We start from the raw sequence: 18,848 nt of genomic DNA on the forward strand, positions 1-18,848 counted from the left end.
TTCACCGTTCTGAGCTGCAGAACAGTCGGAATTTACTGTTTAGTTCTGATACTTTGTAACTCTCTCCATCAGGCTCTGTTTTGATGTTTTAGCTGTTTTAGTGAGTAGAGAGTCCCTCTCTCTGTTCTTCACAGTTTGGGGAAAATGTGAGGGCTGAGGTAGGGCTGTGGGGGTCATGAAATTTTGTCAGCCGGTTATTGTCATGCAAAAGTACCACGGTAATTGACCGTTAATTAACATAAACATGTTTAGCATCTCCAGGCCTCAACGGCATACAAGCTGCTGATGCGCTCCTTTGGAACATCTATATCTAATTCATCAATTTAATATACACCGTCATTATTAAATCCATTATTTATATTAGGCAGGTCTAAAGCAACATTATGATATGAAGAAAATGTATTTCAGAAGAACAGAATATGAGTTTGCCTACTGTATGTTATCTGGCTATGCGCCATGCCATAGGCTGTAGGCTTGTTCATTTAGCAGACAAGATATGCTTCCAAGTCCCAAGCCGTTATTTTATAATATGATTCTATAGTAAGAGGAATATAATTGAACTTAGCTGAATAAAATAGAAAGGATATTTTTCCCATTCCGGAGCGAGAGCACATAAATTAAGGTTAACAAAAATATAAAAAACAATTTCAATGATTTTACTGAGTTACAGTTCATATAAGGAAATCACTCATTTGAAAGAAATTAGTCCATAATCTATGGATTTCACATGACTGGGCAGGGTTGCAGCCATGGGTGGGCCTGGGAGGGCATAGGCCCACCCACTGGGGAGGCAGGCACAGCCCACAAAAGGGCTTTATTACTGATAGAAATACTCCTCAGTTTCATCAGCTGTCCGGGTGGCTGGTCTCAGACGGTCCCGCAGATCAAGAAGCCGGATGTGGTCCTGGGCTGGCGTTGTGAGGCCGGTTGGACGTACTGCTAAATTCTCTAAAATGGCGTTGGAGACGGATATGGTAGAGAAATGAACATTCAATTCTCTAGCAACAGCTCTGGTGGACATTCCTGCAGTCAGCATGCCAATTGCACGCTCCCTCAAAACTTCTATGACATTGTGTAGTGTGACAAAACTGCACATTTTAGAGTGGCCTTTCATTGTCCCCAGTACAAGGTGAACTTGTGTAATGATCCTTCTGCTTAATCAGTTTCTTGATATGCCACACCTGTCACGTGGATGGATTATCTTGGCAAATGAGAAATGCTCACTAACAGGGATATAAAAAAATGTGTGCACAAAATTAATTCTAAAATAAAATAATATATGAAGTCTTTATGTTGAGCATAAAAGTGATCATTTGAAATAGGTTCTATGCTAGATTTAGAGTTATTTGCCAACTTCAGTTGTGAATGACACAAACCTTAGAATGTATTATAAATCAAAATAAATATAGGCTGCATGATGCGACTGTAGGCTATTGATGATTTGAGAAAGTCGCAAATAAAGTGTACAACCTAATTTATTTATCTATTTTCTTTCACTCTTTATTCTTTTTTTTACATTTATGGCTAATTCCTAAAGAGGATGCTCCTCTCATGGTCATGCCATAGTGGGTGCTTGAGGGGTGGCAGCATTGAAACAGGTTTATGAGACAGTCCCGATGGTGTGATAGTATCTGCTCCCGAGTGGCGCAGTGGTCTAAGGCACTGCATCTCTGGTGTCACTACAGACCCTGGTTTGATTCCAGGCTGTATCACAACCAGCTGTGATTGGGAGTCCCATAGGGTGGTGCACAATTGGGGTGGTGCACAATGGTGCACAATCTTCCGGGTTTGGCTGGGGTAGGCCGTCATTGTAAATAAGAATTTGTTCTTAACTGACTTGCCTAGTTAAATAAAAACATTTAAAGAAACTATAGCGTCAGGGACAACACCCCCTGGGATGAGGGAGGGATATTGGAAGACAATTGTAGGTTTACTTAGAGTTAGTTGCAGTGCATATAGTGTGGTACAGCTACATGGGTAGATGTCAGACATTGATTCTGGTAGGATTGGTAAGTATGGATAAATTCAGGGTGTCTAGCAGCTTGATCATCATGGTACCTTTTGGTAGTAAGTTTACAGGCATATATTATGGTAAGTATTATTGAAACGAGGTATCTCATTATGGTAAGTGTTGAAAAAAGTATAGCTAGGTATAACTGCTTAGCAGATTATAAAAAAAAGACTATCAGTCTTTACCTGGCTAAAAGAGAAGGAATATAATATCTATTGTTTACAGGAAACTCTACAATTACAGATGAGGTTGTATGGAAAAAGTACTGGGAGGGAGAAATGGGCAAAGAAACTCAAAAGGGGTGATAATATTAATTAATAACAATTTCGACCCAAATGTGCAAACTTTCCAAATAGATCCGAAAAGAATGAGGATAATTTTTAAATATGATGTTGGACGATAAACCGATTTGACAAATTAATCTTTATGGTCCAAATAATGATGATCCACCTGGGACAAACCCAGCCACTCCATTGAATAGCAGGCTAATGTTAGTGGTTTCTTTGTAATGCTTACAGTTAGCCACTGATTCCTTCCAAACGACTCATTGTTGAATTTGAGATTTTTAACTTGTTGTGTAATCTTTATGTACAATGGCCAATGAGCACCGATACGTTTTCAGCTATAATTTCTCTTCATATGACAAGGATTACAAAGGATTTCCCAGTAGATTGCCGACTTGATGGCAACTGATGATGACTGCTAGCTAAGACTTTGAAAGTAAGATGTTGACATCCAATCAAAGCTACTGTAGATATAACGTGATTTGATGTCATTTTATCTGTGGCCAATGACCTTGAGCCTTCTTGGATGGGCACTTCTAATATAACTCTATGGCAGAACCCAAGGGGCTAACATTTTCGAGCTCTAACCTTGGGGATGACATACTGTCCCAAGAGTGACAGAAAACTGAGTCAATCATGACAGAAAACTGAGCCAATCATGACAGAAAACTGAGCCAATCAGGCGCAACGCTCTGTATTTTCTGCTGGCTAGCCCCACCACCACAGAAAACACTTAGCTAGGCTGAAACACCTGCATTTTGGAGCTGCCTTACTCAAGGAATAGCAAAAAAGAGACCATGTTTGTAGGCGGCTCTATTAACTCAACTACATTTAATAATTTATTTTCATTGTTTGCAAACTGATATATGACACTTATTAATGCCAAAATAACAAGCAAAATAGGCAAGCCCCCTCCCCCCAAAAATACAAATGTATATCTTTTTTGAATTTGACCTTGTGGTGGTCTGCTCCACCTGCCCTGAAAGACGGGTCGCCACTGCTTGTGTGGTGTCTCACCCTCAATGGAACTTTCAGCTCCCTGGTCTTAATAATGCTTTGTCCTGTCTTTGCCCGTGTCCTCTTTGATTTAAGTGACTTTAAACCTGACAGTCGTCCTCCACTCACTGTCCACACAATCGTCACTTTCACGGTTTCCAATCTGAACTGCAGAACAGCCTGGATGAATTGCAGAGAGGGGCTTAAATTAATTGTTTTGTTCTGTTACTCCATAGCCCTCTCCATCAGGATCTGTTTTGATCTCTTCAGTTGTGTGTGTTGGTAGAAATCCCTCTCTCGGTTTTCCACAGTTTGGTTTTGGGGAAGATGTAAGTTCTGATCACAGTCACTTTTCACATAGGGAGGAGTTAAAAACTATAGGCTGGGCAGCACCTCCTACTGGAGAATTGATCTACTGTATCGACAGCTACACTTTCCTCTCCAATTCAGGGTTTTATCCAAGCCCAGCCCGGCTGAGATATGATTTTGTGACTGACTAGTACCAATGTGCTATTGTGAGAATGATTGTTGAGAGGTCTCCACTTAAACAAAATAGATTCATTGTTGCTATTAAAGTCATTCCAAAGGGTAGATTTATCAGAGCAAATAAAATGTGACCAAACAGTCACTCATATAGCATCAATTATGCTATTTAGGCCTACAGTGCATTCGGAAATTATTCAGACCCCTTGACTTTTTCCACATTTTGTTACGTCACTGTCTTATTCTATACATTTATTAATTGCTGTTATTTCTTCATCAATCTACACAGACACACAATACCCCATAATGACAAAGAAAAAACATTTTTTTATTTTATTTATTTATAACATTTTAAAAACTGAAATATCGCATTTACATAAGTATTCAGACCCTTTAATCAGTACTTTGTTGAAGCACCTCTGGCAGCCTCGAGTCTTCTTGGGTATGACGCTACAAGTTTGGCACACCTGTACTTGGGGAGTTTCTCCCATACTGCTCTGCAGATCCTCTCAAGCTCTGTCAGGTTGGATGGGGGGGCGTCGCTGCACAGCTATTTTCAGATCTCTCCAGAGATGTCCGATCGGGTTCAAGTTCGGGCTCTGGCTGGGCCACTCAAGGACTTTCAGAGACTTGTCCCGAAGCCACTCCTGCGTTGTCTTGGCTGTACGCTTAGGGTCGTTGTCCTGTTGGAAAGGTAAACCTTCGCCCCAATCTAGAAAAAAGAAACGCACACCTATAAAGGCGAGGTGCTGGCTAGCGGAGTAGAAAACAAGGGAAAGCCGCACACTCTAAGAGCTCAGATGCAAAAATGTAATAACCAACGTTTCGACAGCAAAGCTGTCTTCATCAGGCTATCATCACAAACACTGCGAGATGAGTCATTTATATAGTGTCAAGAAACACACAGGTGTTTGTAATCATGGCCAAATGTGGCCTAATATCATTGGTTAACTCAAATATTTAAAAAAATGGCATACAAAGAACATACAAAAAGACAAACAAATGGATAGCATACGATCATAGCATTTGTAGTCTAAAATGTATCTAACAAACAATTACAATGGCAAAATCACAATAATCACAAGAATGGCTTCAGATCAAAGTCTATGTTGAGACCGAAGGGAGCAAGGGTCTTTAAATTAAAGATCCAGGCAGCCTCTCGTTTTAACAATAAATTATCAAGGTCACCCCCTCTCCTCGGGAGGGTGACATGTTCGATGCCAATATAACGCAGAGACGAAATCGAATGGTTTGCTTCCAAAAAGTGGGCCACAACTGGGTAAGTCAAGTTTTTGCACCTAATGGTGCTACGATGCTCTGAGATACGTACTTTTAATTCACGCTTTGTTTTACCCACATAATTTTTACCACAAGGACAAGTTATAAGATAAATAACTGCCTTAGTGGAACACGTAATAACACCTTTAATTGGGATAGATTTCCCTGTTTGTGGGTGTTTGAAGGATCTACATTTATAAGTGCCATTGCATTGAGCACAGCCATTACACTTGTAGTTTCCATCCAGTATGGGCGCAAATAGACGTTGTTCAGGAATATCTTGGGGTGGTAAATCAGAGTGTACCAATTGGTCTCTGAGATTTCTGCCCCGCGAGAATACGACCAGGGGAAGGTCGGAAAACACATTACCGAGACTATCATCATATTTCAGAATGTGCCAATGTTTGTGAACGATTCCTTTAATTTGTTCAGAGCACTTTGAATAGCGGGTAGTGAGAACACAAGAATGCGTCTTTTTGCGAGACTGACCTTGAAAAAGGTCATGTTTTGTTTTGAATTTTCTCAATGGCAATATTAATCTGATCCTTGTTGTACCCCCTCTCCTTGAACTTATCCTGCGTCTCAGCCATATTTCTGTCGAAATCTGATTGTTTTATACAAATTCTTTTGATTCGACAGAATTGGCTGTAGGGCAAACTATTTTTCAAGGGAAGTGGGTGACAGCCATCAGCCCTCAACAAACTGTTACGATCAGTAGGTTTCCTGTAAAGATCAGTGTATAGAACATTATCTTCACACAAGATCAGAAGATCAAGAAAACTGATTTGACGTGTATCAGATTGCATAGTAACCTTCGCCCCAATCTGAGGTCTTGAGCGCTCTGGAGTAGGTTTTCATCAAGGATCTCTACTTTGCTCTGTTCATCTTTGCCTCAATTCTGACATGTCTCCCAGTCCCTGCCGCTGAAAAACATCCCCACAGCATGATGCTGCCATCACCATGCTTCACCGTAGGGATGGTGCCAGGTTTCCTCCAGACATGACCCTTGGCATTCAGGCCAAAGAGTTCCATCTTGATTTCATCAGACCAGAGAATCTTGTTTCTCATGGTCTGAGTCCTTTATGTGCATTCTGGCAAACTCCAAGCGGGCTGTCATGTGCCTTTTATTAGTCACATGGGCCAAATACAACAGATCGGGAGTACCTTACAGTGAAATGCTTACCTACAAACCAACAGTGCAGTTTAAAAAATACAAATAAGAATAAGAAATAAAAGGAACAAGTAACTAAAGAGCAGCAGTAAAATATCAATAGCGAGACTATATACAGGGGTTAACGGTACAGAGTCAATGTGCGGGGGCACCGGTTAGTCGAGGTAATTGAGGTAATATGTACTTGTAGGTAGAGTTATTAAAGTGACTATGCATAGATAATAACAAAGAGTAGCAGCAGCGTAAAAAGAGGGGTGGGCAATGCAAATAGTCTGGGTAGCAATTTGATTAGATGTTCAGGAGTCTAACGGCTTGGAGGTAGAAGCTGTTTAGAAGCCTTCTGGACCTAGACTTGGTGCTCCGGTACCGCTTGCCATGCGGTACCCTTCCCCAGATCTGTGCCTCAACACAATCCTGTCTTTGAGCTCTACGCACAATTTCTTCAACCTCATGGCTTGGTTTTTGCTCTGACATGCACTGTCAACTGTGGGACCTTATATAGGCAGGTGTGTGCCTTTCCAAATCATGTCCAATCAATTGAATTTACCGCAGGTGGACTCCAATCAAGTTGTACATCTCAAGGCTCCCGAGTGGCGCATCCATCTCAGTACTAGAGGCGTCACTACAGACCCTGGTTCGATCCTAGGCTGTATCACAACCGGCCATGATCGGGAGTACCATAGGGCGGTGCATAATTGGCCCAGCATCGTATTATGTTGGATTCATGTGTCCATTTCAACCAAAAATCAAAGTTAAAGTATAGGACTAAATCAAACTTTATTTAAAGTGCATTTACTGTATTACAAAAGTAATATTGAATTGTGTTTGGTTGACAATGCAACAAAATATCAACATTAAAAGGAAATGTATCTACTGCTTGGCTAGTTCCATCTGAGCCACTGACATAATCACATTCTTTAACTTTTATTTTTGGGTGAGCTGGATATGTGAATCTAACATTTCATTTGTTAACAAGTTTATAGGCTATTTATTGTATTTCAAAAGTAATACTGAATTGTGCTTGGTTGTCAACGCAACCAAATATAAACACTTAAAGGAAATGTATCTTCTGCTTGGATAGTTCCATCTGTGCTACTGATATTAATTCAATTTTGTCTACAAATTAACAATATCCAGCTCACCCAAAAATAAAAGTTAAAGGATGTGACTAAGTCAGTGACTCAGATGGAACTATCAAAGCAGTAGATACATTTCATTTTAATGTTTATATTTTGTTGCATTGTCAACCAAACACAATTCAATATTACTTTTGTAATACAGTAAATAGTCTAAAGTTAAATGCGTTACACATGGAATTTCTCCCCTTTGTGGAAGCTAAGATACTGGGTTGTTTCTCCCCTATGTGGAAACTAGGTGAATTGCAACAGCACGAGGCTGCATTCAAATCAAATATCCCCTTCCCCTTTATATTTAGATACTGGGTTGATCTTGTGGCCTGATACTAAGACATGCTCAATAACAATCATATCCATTAGGGAGAGAGCTATACCCAATGAAGTTTCTCTCACACACTCTCTCTCGCAAACACACACACACACACACACACACACACTTCGAGAGATTGCAACAAACCTGTTTTATGTAATTTTATCACAGGTTTGAAATACAAGTCCAGTCGCCTTTGTTGACGTTTACTCTCCTCTGATCAGGAAATGTCTTCCTCGTACTCCGTTATCGTATTTTCCACTGCCCCAAATACTGTATACTGTATCTCAACGCCACTATTAATTTCTCAGTAATAAACGCATTCAACACCTGTAGTTTTGACATTTTCTGTTGAGTAAATGTCGAGCAGTTCAGTTCATATGCTAGCTAACCCGCACAGATGAAAGGGGAATACAAATCTTAGGCTAAGCTGGTAATTATATAACGATGTTGTAGCTAGCTAACTCTCTCATTGGCAGCAGAGACACTTCCTTACTTTCACCACAGAGGAAAAGGCAAAGCCTCTAAGCAGACTAGACCAGGGCTTTTCAAACTTTTCTTACTCATGGACCCCGCACCAGCAAACCAGCGACCCGGAGACCCCCATCATATGTTAGCAGAAGAAAATCACGTATTGTTTTATCAGGTGAATGATAATGGCAAGTAGAAGTAATTAGCATTTGAAAATTAATCGATTTGGTAGACAGTTTCATTATTTTGACCTTCCCACAGTTAATTTGAAGAGGAAGTGTAAACTCTAACATAGTCTATTAGCTAGAAAGGTATTTTGGCAGCGTACAGAAAATGTTGCTGTTGAAAAGCACATTTTTTGCAATTCTACACATTTTTCCATTGAGCTGAGAGAATTTTTTGCTGTTTTTAATCTCATTACCAATAATTCTATACAGCTTGGCATGGAGCTGAAATTACATTTTGCAGTTTTAAAGCTAATTTCCTGCAATTCTATGGATTTTACTATGGGTAAAATTGTGTTCCTCTGCTCAAACGTTATAACAAAATATATGTAAATGTGCCCTGAATGCCTGGTTTTGGGAATTTGTCGAACTTTTGTTAGTTCTCAAAGATGGTATAATTAAAAAAATATACAGTACAGGTCAAAAGTTTGGACACACCTACTCATTCAAGGATTTTTCTTTATTTTAACTATTTTATACATTGCAGAATAATAGTGAAGTCATCAAAACTATGAAATAACACATATGGAATCATGTTGTAACCAACCAAGTGTTAAACAAATCAAAATATTTTTAATATTTGAGATTCTTCAAAGTAGCCACCATTTGCCTTGATGACAGCTTTGCACACTCTTGGCATTCTCTCAACCAGCTTCATGAGGAATGCCTTTCCAACAGTCTTGAAGGAGTTCCCACATATGCTGAGCACTTGTTGGCTGCTTTTCTTTCACTCTGCGGTCTAACTCATCCCAAACCTTCTCAATGGGGTTGAGGTCGGGTCATTGTTGAGGCCAGAACATCTGATGCTGCACTTTCCTTCTTGGTCAAATAGCTCTTACACAGCCTGTGTGTAACGGCTTTTATTTGGCTCATCGACAAAGGACACAATGCTGTTTATTCTGCAAATACATGCACAACACCGCCTAAACTTCAGCACAACTGCAAACCCACCATGCAATCTCCATCAATGTTTAATTACTGTGTTTTTGGATCAGTAACAATTTTAGAAAAGTTAAATGTCTATTTATAATATACATTTTATACATTATTACATTTATAATATGGCTACAGAGGAGCGCTCAATATATAATTCCTCCGTCTGACAGCCATAACACATCACCACAGAACATGGGCTACACGTGTACAGTAACATATCATTATTCCATATAATTTGGGAGCACGTACCTGCAAATACATACACAACACCAAATAAACTTCAGCACAACTGCAAACCCACCATGCAATCTGAGTGACGTGAAACAACAAAATAAAAACACATTTACACTTCAGGTGACTAGCCTCATTAGCATAGAAAGTACAAGGCAAACGTTAGCTAACTATTAGCATAACGCAACATGCAAATTTAGTAAATTTCCATAAAATTATAAATACATGACACAACTCAGTAACACTATCACATAATGTGTCAAAATCGCTAATGATTATAAAACAATATGGTTTTCAGCCTAACATGCATTAGATATAACTTTAAAAGTGAAAACACTGGGTGCAGCATGGATCACGATACATACCACCATCAAAGTTTAACAACTCTATGGCTGGATGCGGCGTGATCATGCGCACATATATAGATACACACAGGGATGCAGTTACTCAAATAATACAGCAGATGGCTTCACAACTATACATACATAACCTGACTGCTTAATTATGACAAAACTCATACAACTAAGAATGTCTATTTCAACCATGTTACACGTGGAGGTGTGTTTTGGGTCATTGTCCTGTTGAGAAACAAATGATAATCCCACTAACACAAACCAGATGGGATGGGGTTTCGCTGCAGAATGCTGTGGTAGCCATGCTGGTTAAGTGTGCCTTGAATTATAAATAAATCACTGACAGTGTCACCAGAAAAGCACCTCCCTACCATCATACCTCCTCCTCCATGCTTCATGGTGGGAACCACACATGCAGAGATCTTCCGTTCACCTACTCTGTGTCTCACAAAGACACGGTGGTTGGAACTAAAAATCTGAAATTTGGACTCATCAGACCAAAGGACAGATTTCCACCAGTCTAATGTCCATTGCTCGTGTTTCTTGGCCCAAGCAAGTCTCTTCTTATTATTGGTGTCCTTTAGTAGTGGTTTCTTTGCAGCATTTCGACCATTAAGTCCTGATTCACACAGTCTCCTGTGAACAGTTGATGTTGAGATATGTCTGTTACTTGAACTCTGTGAAGCATTTATTTTGGGCTATAATCTGAGGGGCAGTTAACTCTAATGAATTTATCTTCTGCAGCAGAGGTAACTCTGGGTCTTCCTTTCCTGTGGCAGTCCTCATGAGAGCCAGTTTCATCATAGCTCTTGATGGTTTTTGCGACTGCATTTGAAGAAACTTTCAAATTTCTTGAAATTTTCCGGATTGACTGACCTTCATGTTTTAAAGTAATGATGGACTGTTGTTTCTCTTTGTTTATTTGAGCTGTTCTTGCCATAATATGGACTTGGTCTATTACCATATAGGGCTATCTTCTGTATACCCCCCTACCTTGTCACAACACAACTGATTGGCTCAAATGCATTAAGAAGGAAATAAATTCCACAAATTAACTTTTAACAAGGCACACCTGTTAATATAAATCCATTCCAGGTGACTACTTCATGAAGCTGGTTGAGAGAATGCCAAGAGTGTGCAAAGCTGTCATCAAGGCAAAGGATGGCTACTTTGAAGAATCTCAAATGTAAAATATATGTTGATTTGTTTAACACTTTGCCTTGTATTTTTTAATCCAAGTTTAGAATTGTTAAAAAAAACTTAAAGTGACGTATTTAATTATGTTTTCCGTTTCCTAAGCGAGACCTTAATAAGTGTGAATTGTTTGCTGTTAAAGACTGTGTGATACCTTCTATATGCAATATTCCAGTCAAGGAAAAAGTTACATACCTTGGGATTACCATATCTAAGGATCAACAGGAAAGATGCTCATTAAATGTTATACCTATTATTGAAAAAAACTAAACTAAGTTGAACCATTGGTTGCAGAGGGATTTATCCTTGAAAGGTCGAGTATTGCTTTCTAAAGCTGAAGGTATCTCCAGACTTACTTATGCAGCCCAGTCCCTATATCTTGACAACAAAATAGGTAAAGCAGTTGACCAGGTGCTTTCAACTTCATCTGGAAAGATCGTACACATTATATTAGGAAATCTGTCGATATGAACTCATATGAATATGGCGGTCTCAATTTTTTAGATTTTCCTACTTTGAATAATACTTTTCAGATAAATTGGGCTAAATATTTTTGAAGGAATCCAACTTCAATTAGGAATTTCATCCCTCATTATACCTTCTCCCGTTTTGGTGGCCTCAATTATATGTTACTTTGTAACTATATGTAATAGTTGTCACGCCCTGACCTTAGATTGCCGTTTATTTTCTCTATTTTGGTTAGGTCAGGTTGTGATTTGGGTGGGCATTCTAGATTTTGTATTTCTATGTTCATTTCTATGTTTTCTATTTCTTTGTGTTGAGCCGAGTATGGTTCCTAATCAGAGGCAGCTGTTTATCGTTGTCTCTGATTAGGAATCATACTTAGGCAGCCCTTTTTTTTTTTTTCCCACTTTCAGTTGTGGGATCTTGTTTTTGCACAGCTCTGTAAATCCTGCAGAACGTGACGGTCGGTTTCAATTATTTGTTTCGCTTTAGTGTTCTGAGTTTAAATAAATATTTATCATGTGCACTCAACACGCTGCACCTTGGTCTACTCCTTGCGACGAGCGTCACAATAGCTTTGTAACTATATGTAATTACATTGATAAGATTCCTGCAAAATGATCTGCTTTTCATAGACAAGTATTCATAGCGTGGTCGTTAATATATAAACATTTTTCCCCGCATAGGTATTTCATTTGGGACAGTAAGGACATTTTGTATAGAAACAAGTCTTTATTTTTAAATAATTGGTTCAATAATTATATCTTGCTGGTGAGTCAACTTTTTAATGCAGAATTGTTACTCAATTGAGGAATTTCTATCTCGTTACCATATCCCTATAACACCTTGAGAGTTTGCCATAGTCTTTGATGCTATTCCATCTGGCTAATGTTATTTAGAGGTGTAGCCAGACCTCACCTTCTTGACCTACCCTCACTTAATCCAGTTCACTCTCCAATAGGGAAAATATATTTCTCCTTGCTCCCCCAGAACAACAGATCTATATGTGCTTTATTTCAAAGGGATATTGTATCCATTCCTTATGTCACAAGTTACTGGAATATATTGGTCCCTAATATCTGTTGGAAAAAAGTATTGATATTACCACACAAATACTTGCAAGGCAAAAGGGGTCTCTTTCAGAATGATCCATAAGTATTACCCTGCGAATCATTACCTGAAGAAACTCAAATTACATTAACGTTGATTGTACTTTTTGTGTTGAGCATCCAGAAACGTTCACATTTATTTTGGCATTGTCTACATGTAAAACAATTATGGAAAGATTCAGTTTTATAATTGTTAATATTCTTGACTTTTGTTTGTTATGGGAGAATGTTCTGCTCAGTTTCCTTAACTATGGTAAAGATAAAGAAAAACAATTTTACCTCAATATAATTGTGTTAAAGGCAAAATGTCATATTCCTAAATGTAAATTCACGAATAAAAAAACTCTTCCGTGTTTTCTATAAGGAATTCGAGCAGTACATTAAGACTATTCTAAATTCTTCTAATAAGAAAGCTGTTAAAACAATGTGTTTCTTAAGGTCTTTGTATAATCTGTAATTTGTTGTACCCCCTAGCATATGTTATCATTGTCTATGTACTTATTGTATGTATACAGACCTTTCTACATTGGTAATACATTAAAAAAAACAAAAAAAATACAAAAAAGCGAGACAGTTTTTAGAACTTCCGTCTCTAGTCCACACTCCAGTCCAGCTGGTGGCGGTAATGCACCACTAAAGTTGGTTGTCAACCGCCATTTAAAACCACTGAAGAACAAGAACTAGAGCATTATCTTCCCCTCTTCCCAATTTGCAAAAGATGGTGGAATATTGACTGGACTAGGATTCCCTTCACAATGTCAAAATTACAGCTATTCAACACGTTTCTTACCGACCGATTATCAGCGGCCGCTGTGGAAATATCTGGGGCATTTAAAAAATCGTTAGCAGAGTACCAGGAAGAACTATCCCGTTCAAAGGAGGAGGTTGAACGTCTACAAAGGCTGCTAGATTTCGTTTTGGAACCCGAGATAAAGTTACATAGAACAGGTTTGTAACTAGGCAGGGGAACTAATTTACCTACCTCTCTACCTAGCCATCTAGATTGACTAGAATGTTTGCCACACGTTTGTTGTAAATATGTAAAATTTAGCCAGCCAAAGCCACTGCTAAACAAACAGTTATGTTGTTAGTTGGCTGTTAATTATTAGCTGTTTTGAGGAATAGAAATCTTAGCAAATTTATCTGAACAAAACTATGATTGAATTTGAAAACACATTGAATGTTTTCTTCTATGCTTTCTACAAGAAGTGGTTCCTGCTGTGCAGAGTAAGCAAGAGGGGAGCCCCAGGTTGGGCCAAGACCCAGATCCCACACAGATTAAAAATGAACAGGACCCCGAGCCCACACAGATTAAAGAGGAAGACGACCTCCAGACCAGTCCGAAAGATCACACACAGATTAAAGAGGGGGAGTTCTGGGTCAGTCAGGGCGAAGACCAACTTCAAGGGCTGGAGTCTGATATAAAAGAGTTCATATTCAACCCTCCCTATATTAAAAGTGACTGTGATCAGGACCCACCTCAACCCTCACACCTTTACCAAAGACAAAATGTAAAGAACAGACTGAGTGACTCTCTACCTACCAACACAACTGAGCAGATGGAAACAGAAGAGAACTACAGTGTCTCGCAGCCCTTTTCTGCAGTAAATTCAGAGTGCTCTGCTGATGAGACTAAAACAAGAGAAAATGCTTGGGTTGAGAAGGGAGAAACATCGTCAGGGTTAAAGCGGAGTTGTGAAGGGAAAAAATATTGTTGCCATGTCTGTGGCAAATGCTTCGCTCACAATACTAATCTGAGAATCCATATGACTGTTCACACCGGGGAAAAGCCATATAAGTGCAAAGACTGTGACAAATGCTACAGTGCAAAGGCAGACCTGGTAAGGCATATGAGGAATCATCATTATTGGCCAGGGCATGTTCTAGGAGGACATTTTAATCAGGAAACTCATCATACTGTGACAAACAAAGATGCTTTATTCATGTGTGATGACAAGGAGTTGCTGGGAAGATACAGGCTTGATCAGGCAGGAATTAAGTTTGTATTGGAGTTAGTCAGAGACTCTCTCACATCGTCAAAACATCAATGTCAAGCCATTTCTCCTGAAGTTAAATTACTAATAACCCTGGGTTACTTGGCCACAGGCAAGATGCTACCGTGCAGTAGTGACGATTTGGGACGGTCAAGCTGTTCAACAGCTCACGTCAGAATGGTGATAACACAAACTATCAATGCCCTCTCAGATCCTCAACTAGTAGGCCAGTTCGTTGCCTTCCCGCAAGATGCCAGCCAGCTCCAACATAACCAAGCTAGGTTTAAGGCAATAGCTGGCTTCCCCAGTGTTGCTGGAGTCATTGGCACAACGTTTAGAAGCAGCTCAGTATTAAGTACAACATACAACAAGGAGTTCAAGAATTTCCCTGGAGACCCAATTATTTTAATCGACACCCACGTGGTGTTCGATGCACACTGCAAGGTTCTCTATGTTGTGCAGAAGAGTGTGGATCAGGAGATACTGAGTGAGGGTGGCCTCAAACAGATTGAGGGGCTTCTTTCTCTTGCTGGATGTCACTTGCTGGGGGACAGTGGATACCCCTGCAGACAATGGCTGCTCACACCTTACCTCCATCCACTGCCTGGCCCACAGTTGAACTACAACAGGTAATATGTTGTATTATACATGTTAAAAATCCACCTCTTCATTGAGTTTAACTTCAAATGAAGGAAGTTGGTTGTCATAGCAAATTTGTGAATAGCAATACTTAGGACATAACCACCTGAGGAGGAATAAAACGGTCCGGTTACCCAATTGTCAGTATCCTCTTCTCTGTCTTGTATCTATGGTCAATTTGGCCTATCTTAGTGATACAGATGTTGTGGTGGTTATTTTCAGGGCACTTAAGAAAACGCGAGGTGTAATGAGAAGGGGCATCAGCCAAATGAAGAGGAGATTTCCCATCCTGCAAGCAGACATCCAGTTGAAGCCGGAGAGGGTGAGCAGGATTATTATCATCTGTGCCATCCTGCATAATATCTGCCGTGACAGGAATATCCCACTGCCTGAGGGGGAAGATGATGATGACGATAATGATGATGACGATGACAATGATGTCAAAGTGAAAGACAGAAAGATGATGGCAGAAGAGAATGGGCCAGTAGAGAGCCTGGCCCCAAGTGATCTTCACTACAGACTCTACTTTACTGATCTACATTTCAAGTAGGCTGTAGAACAGACCCTGAATGTGTGGCTATCACAAGTACTGTACATGAGTTAGCTACAAATGATATGGAAATATGTGTTTATCGATCAGTTACAGTTAAACTGTCACAAGGGTGAGTTATTGTTGATTTTAAGAATAAATCGTTAACCCTGTTACAGGCACTTTTAGTCACTTTTGTAGTCATTTTTCTTATTTAACAGCTTGAGATGGGGAAAACATGTTTGTTACGAAGTTGAACAAGTGCTCTTTATGGCAATGCTACAATTAGCTGAAATATATAGTTATTTTTTACAAAATTACACTAACCAGAAGGCACGCCATTCGTGGAATGGCTCACATTTTTTGTTTGGGACAACAACACCAGTCGGGGCTCCCGAGTGGCGCAGCGGTCTAAGGCACTGCATTTCAGCGCTTGAGGTGTCACTACAAACCCTGGTTCGGTCCCGGGCTGTATCACAACCGGCCGTGATCGGGAGTCCCATAGGGCGGCGCAAAATTGGCCCAGCGTCGTCCGGGTTATTAGGGGAGGGTTTGGCCGGCGTAGGCGGTCATTGTAAATAAGAATTTGTTCTTAACTGACTTGCCTAGTTAAATAAAGATGAATGGGTGTCATTTTCCCTGACACCAATTTTTAAACTCTAAAATGCTATTTGGAGAACAGCAAAAATGACCTCAGCCGTTATCACATTGGTTGCTGTAGTTTCATTCACCACAGTTCATCTACAAAAACATTTTGTCTTGTAATTTCACACGGGTGGTGCGTTGAAACAATTAGCTAGCATAATTATATAATTTCTTGCACAGCCACCTAGCTAGCTAGCAAACTTGAATAATGCACAGAAATTGGCTACTCTTGAGGGATCACTATGGTAGCTAGCTATGGCTAATGACAACATGATAATGATGGCAGTGTCATCATATGTCCATGCCACTATAGTGTAACTTTGACGAAACAGTTGTTAGCCTCCGTATATCACGACTTTTGGGCACTGCTCCTTGCCCGTCGACTCCCATTTCTGGGTGTCAAAGTTAATTGACTCTTAAGATTCAGTATTTTTCCAACGGAGGAAACTATTTGCTATAGTCTACTTCAAGAGCTCCAACTCTTGCATCTTTCACAGCAAACAAAGAGCTAGCTAGCGAGGGAGAGAGAATGATGGGAGGGGGGCACAGCCAGGTAGAAAGTCACAACCGTGCATCGCTCATGAAAAGATGTATGCTATCCCAATGCAGTATTTCGCAATTTCTTGGCTTTAAAAAAAATGTATTTAACCTCTATTTAACTAGGCAAGTCAGTTAAGAACAAATTCTTATTTACACAGACGGCCTGGCAAAAGGCCTCCTGCGGGGATGGGGCCTGGGATAAAAATAAATAAAATACTATATAAATATAGGACAAAACACGCATCACAACACTACATAAAGAGATGCAAGGCAGAAACACATGACAACATGGTAACAACATGGTAGCAGCACAAAACATGGTACAAACATTATTGGGCACAGTCAACAGCACAAAGGGCAAGAAGGTAGAGACAACAATACATCACACAAAGCAGCCACATCTGTCAGTAAGAGTATCCATGATTGAGCTAAAACTGTCCAGTTTGAGTGTTTGTTGCAGCTTGTTCCAGTTGCTAGCTGGAGCGACCCAGGGATGTGTGTGCTAAGAGGACCTATAACAGAATGTGACTGGCAGAACGGGTGTTGTATGCAGTGTCTCGCGCAAGTTCACTAAAGTAGGGGTTATCAATGAGTAGGCTGAGCTGTTCTTCATGCAACAGACCTTAGACCAAACACACACTAGGTTTTTTATATTTTTTTATAGCTAAGATAAAGAGGATCTGGGCAGGCAGGCAGACAGAGCGAACCGTGCGCATAGGCTATATCTTGGTGTATCTAGCAATGTCTTGTTTAGCAATGCCTCATAAATTCACCCAACGTATGTATTAGACTATCAATTAGTATGGCTACACTATTCTTCATAGTGCCAGTAAATTTAAGTTTAACATCGCCAAATGCATCAGTTTAATTAGCCCTCAGTCTGCAATAAAAGTATTGTGCCTATAGTTTATTTAATGAAACCCTGGCTGGCTGTTGATGTCAGGGCTCTCCAACCTTGTTCATGTTGAGCTGCCTTCCTGTGGTTTTTCGCTCCAACCCCAGTTGTAACTAAACCGATTGTTTATCAACCAGCTAATTATTGAATTAAATGCGCTAGATCAGGGTTGGAGTGAAAACCTACAGCATGGTAGCTCTACTACACGAACTGGGTTGGAGAGCCCTGTCCTAGGCAATAGATCGCATAGCAGCATTCCCACTAAACTTTTTGGGAAATGTCAAGTTCACTTTCTCATCCATAAACAGTCAAGTGCAAATACAGTTCAGCGGGTTGGGGGCATTGTCATTTGGAAGGATGTCTACCATGGGTCACTAAAATAAATATGATCACGCGCAGTGGCGACCCGTCATTCAGGGCAGGTGGGGCAGAGACCCACATTTTTAGCTAAAAATTAAAACACATTTTGGCGGGGATGGGGGTTGCCTGTTTTTAGCTGTGTAGAGCTATGGCAAAAGCTAAAACGTGCACCCAAAGGGATCCCCGACTCTGGGGAAACGCTGGTCCAAAGGACTGCACCTGGTTCGGATTTCAAATAAACATGCCCTGTCTCTTTAAGAAGAAGTTAAAACTGTCATGACTTTACTTTCATTAATCTGATGACTGTTATTTATCTAATCAACTAACTATGTTTAATTGTTACCAATTAAATTAATCTTGTAACAATTAACTCATTAGGAATTGGGGCACCACGAGAGTGGTTCCTTAAAGAGTCACCATCTCCCGGATTAAACTAAAGGTCTTAACCTATCACATCCATAAACCGTCAACGTATAATCATAACATCGTATCATATCATCATTCTGAACAATCGTAACCTCCTGCATCTGCTAAAACCCCAGCCTTACTTATGATTCAGTACTACACAAATTGGTTTAATTATTTATGTGCTAG

General features: G+C 39.9%; 1 long non-coding RNA gene and 1 other non-coding gene across 2 annotated transcripts; one reads left to right on the forward strand and one right to left on the reverse strand.

Annotated features, from left to right (window-relative positions):
• Positions 1–4,081: 4,081 nt before the first annotated feature.
• On the reverse strand, positions 4,082–8,280 carry LOC145859529 (uncharacterized). The gene is made up of 2 exons (XR_014379732.1): positions 7,817–8,280; positions 4,082–4,486 (listed from the first exon to the last, which is right to left on the reverse strand). It is a non-coding gene; the product is annotated as an uncharacterized LOC145859529 (long non-coding RNA).
• A 5,014-nt stretch (positions 8,281–13,294) lies between these two features.
• Positions 13,295–15,996, forward strand: LOC106565129 (uncharacterized). Its single transcript, XR_014379731.1, has 3 exons — positions 13,295–13,600; positions 13,859–15,275; positions 15,508–15,996. It is a non-coding gene; the product is annotated as an uncharacterized LOC106565129 (transcript).
• Positions 15,997–18,848: the final 2,852 nt, after the last annotated feature.

This window comes from Salmo salar, chromosome 12 (genome assembly GCF_965601325.2).
Source record: "Salmo salar chromosome 12, fSalSal1, whole genome shotgun sequence".
Taxonomy (NCBI): Eukaryota; Metazoa; Chordata; class Actinopteri; order Salmoniformes; family Salmonidae; genus Salmo; species Salmo salar.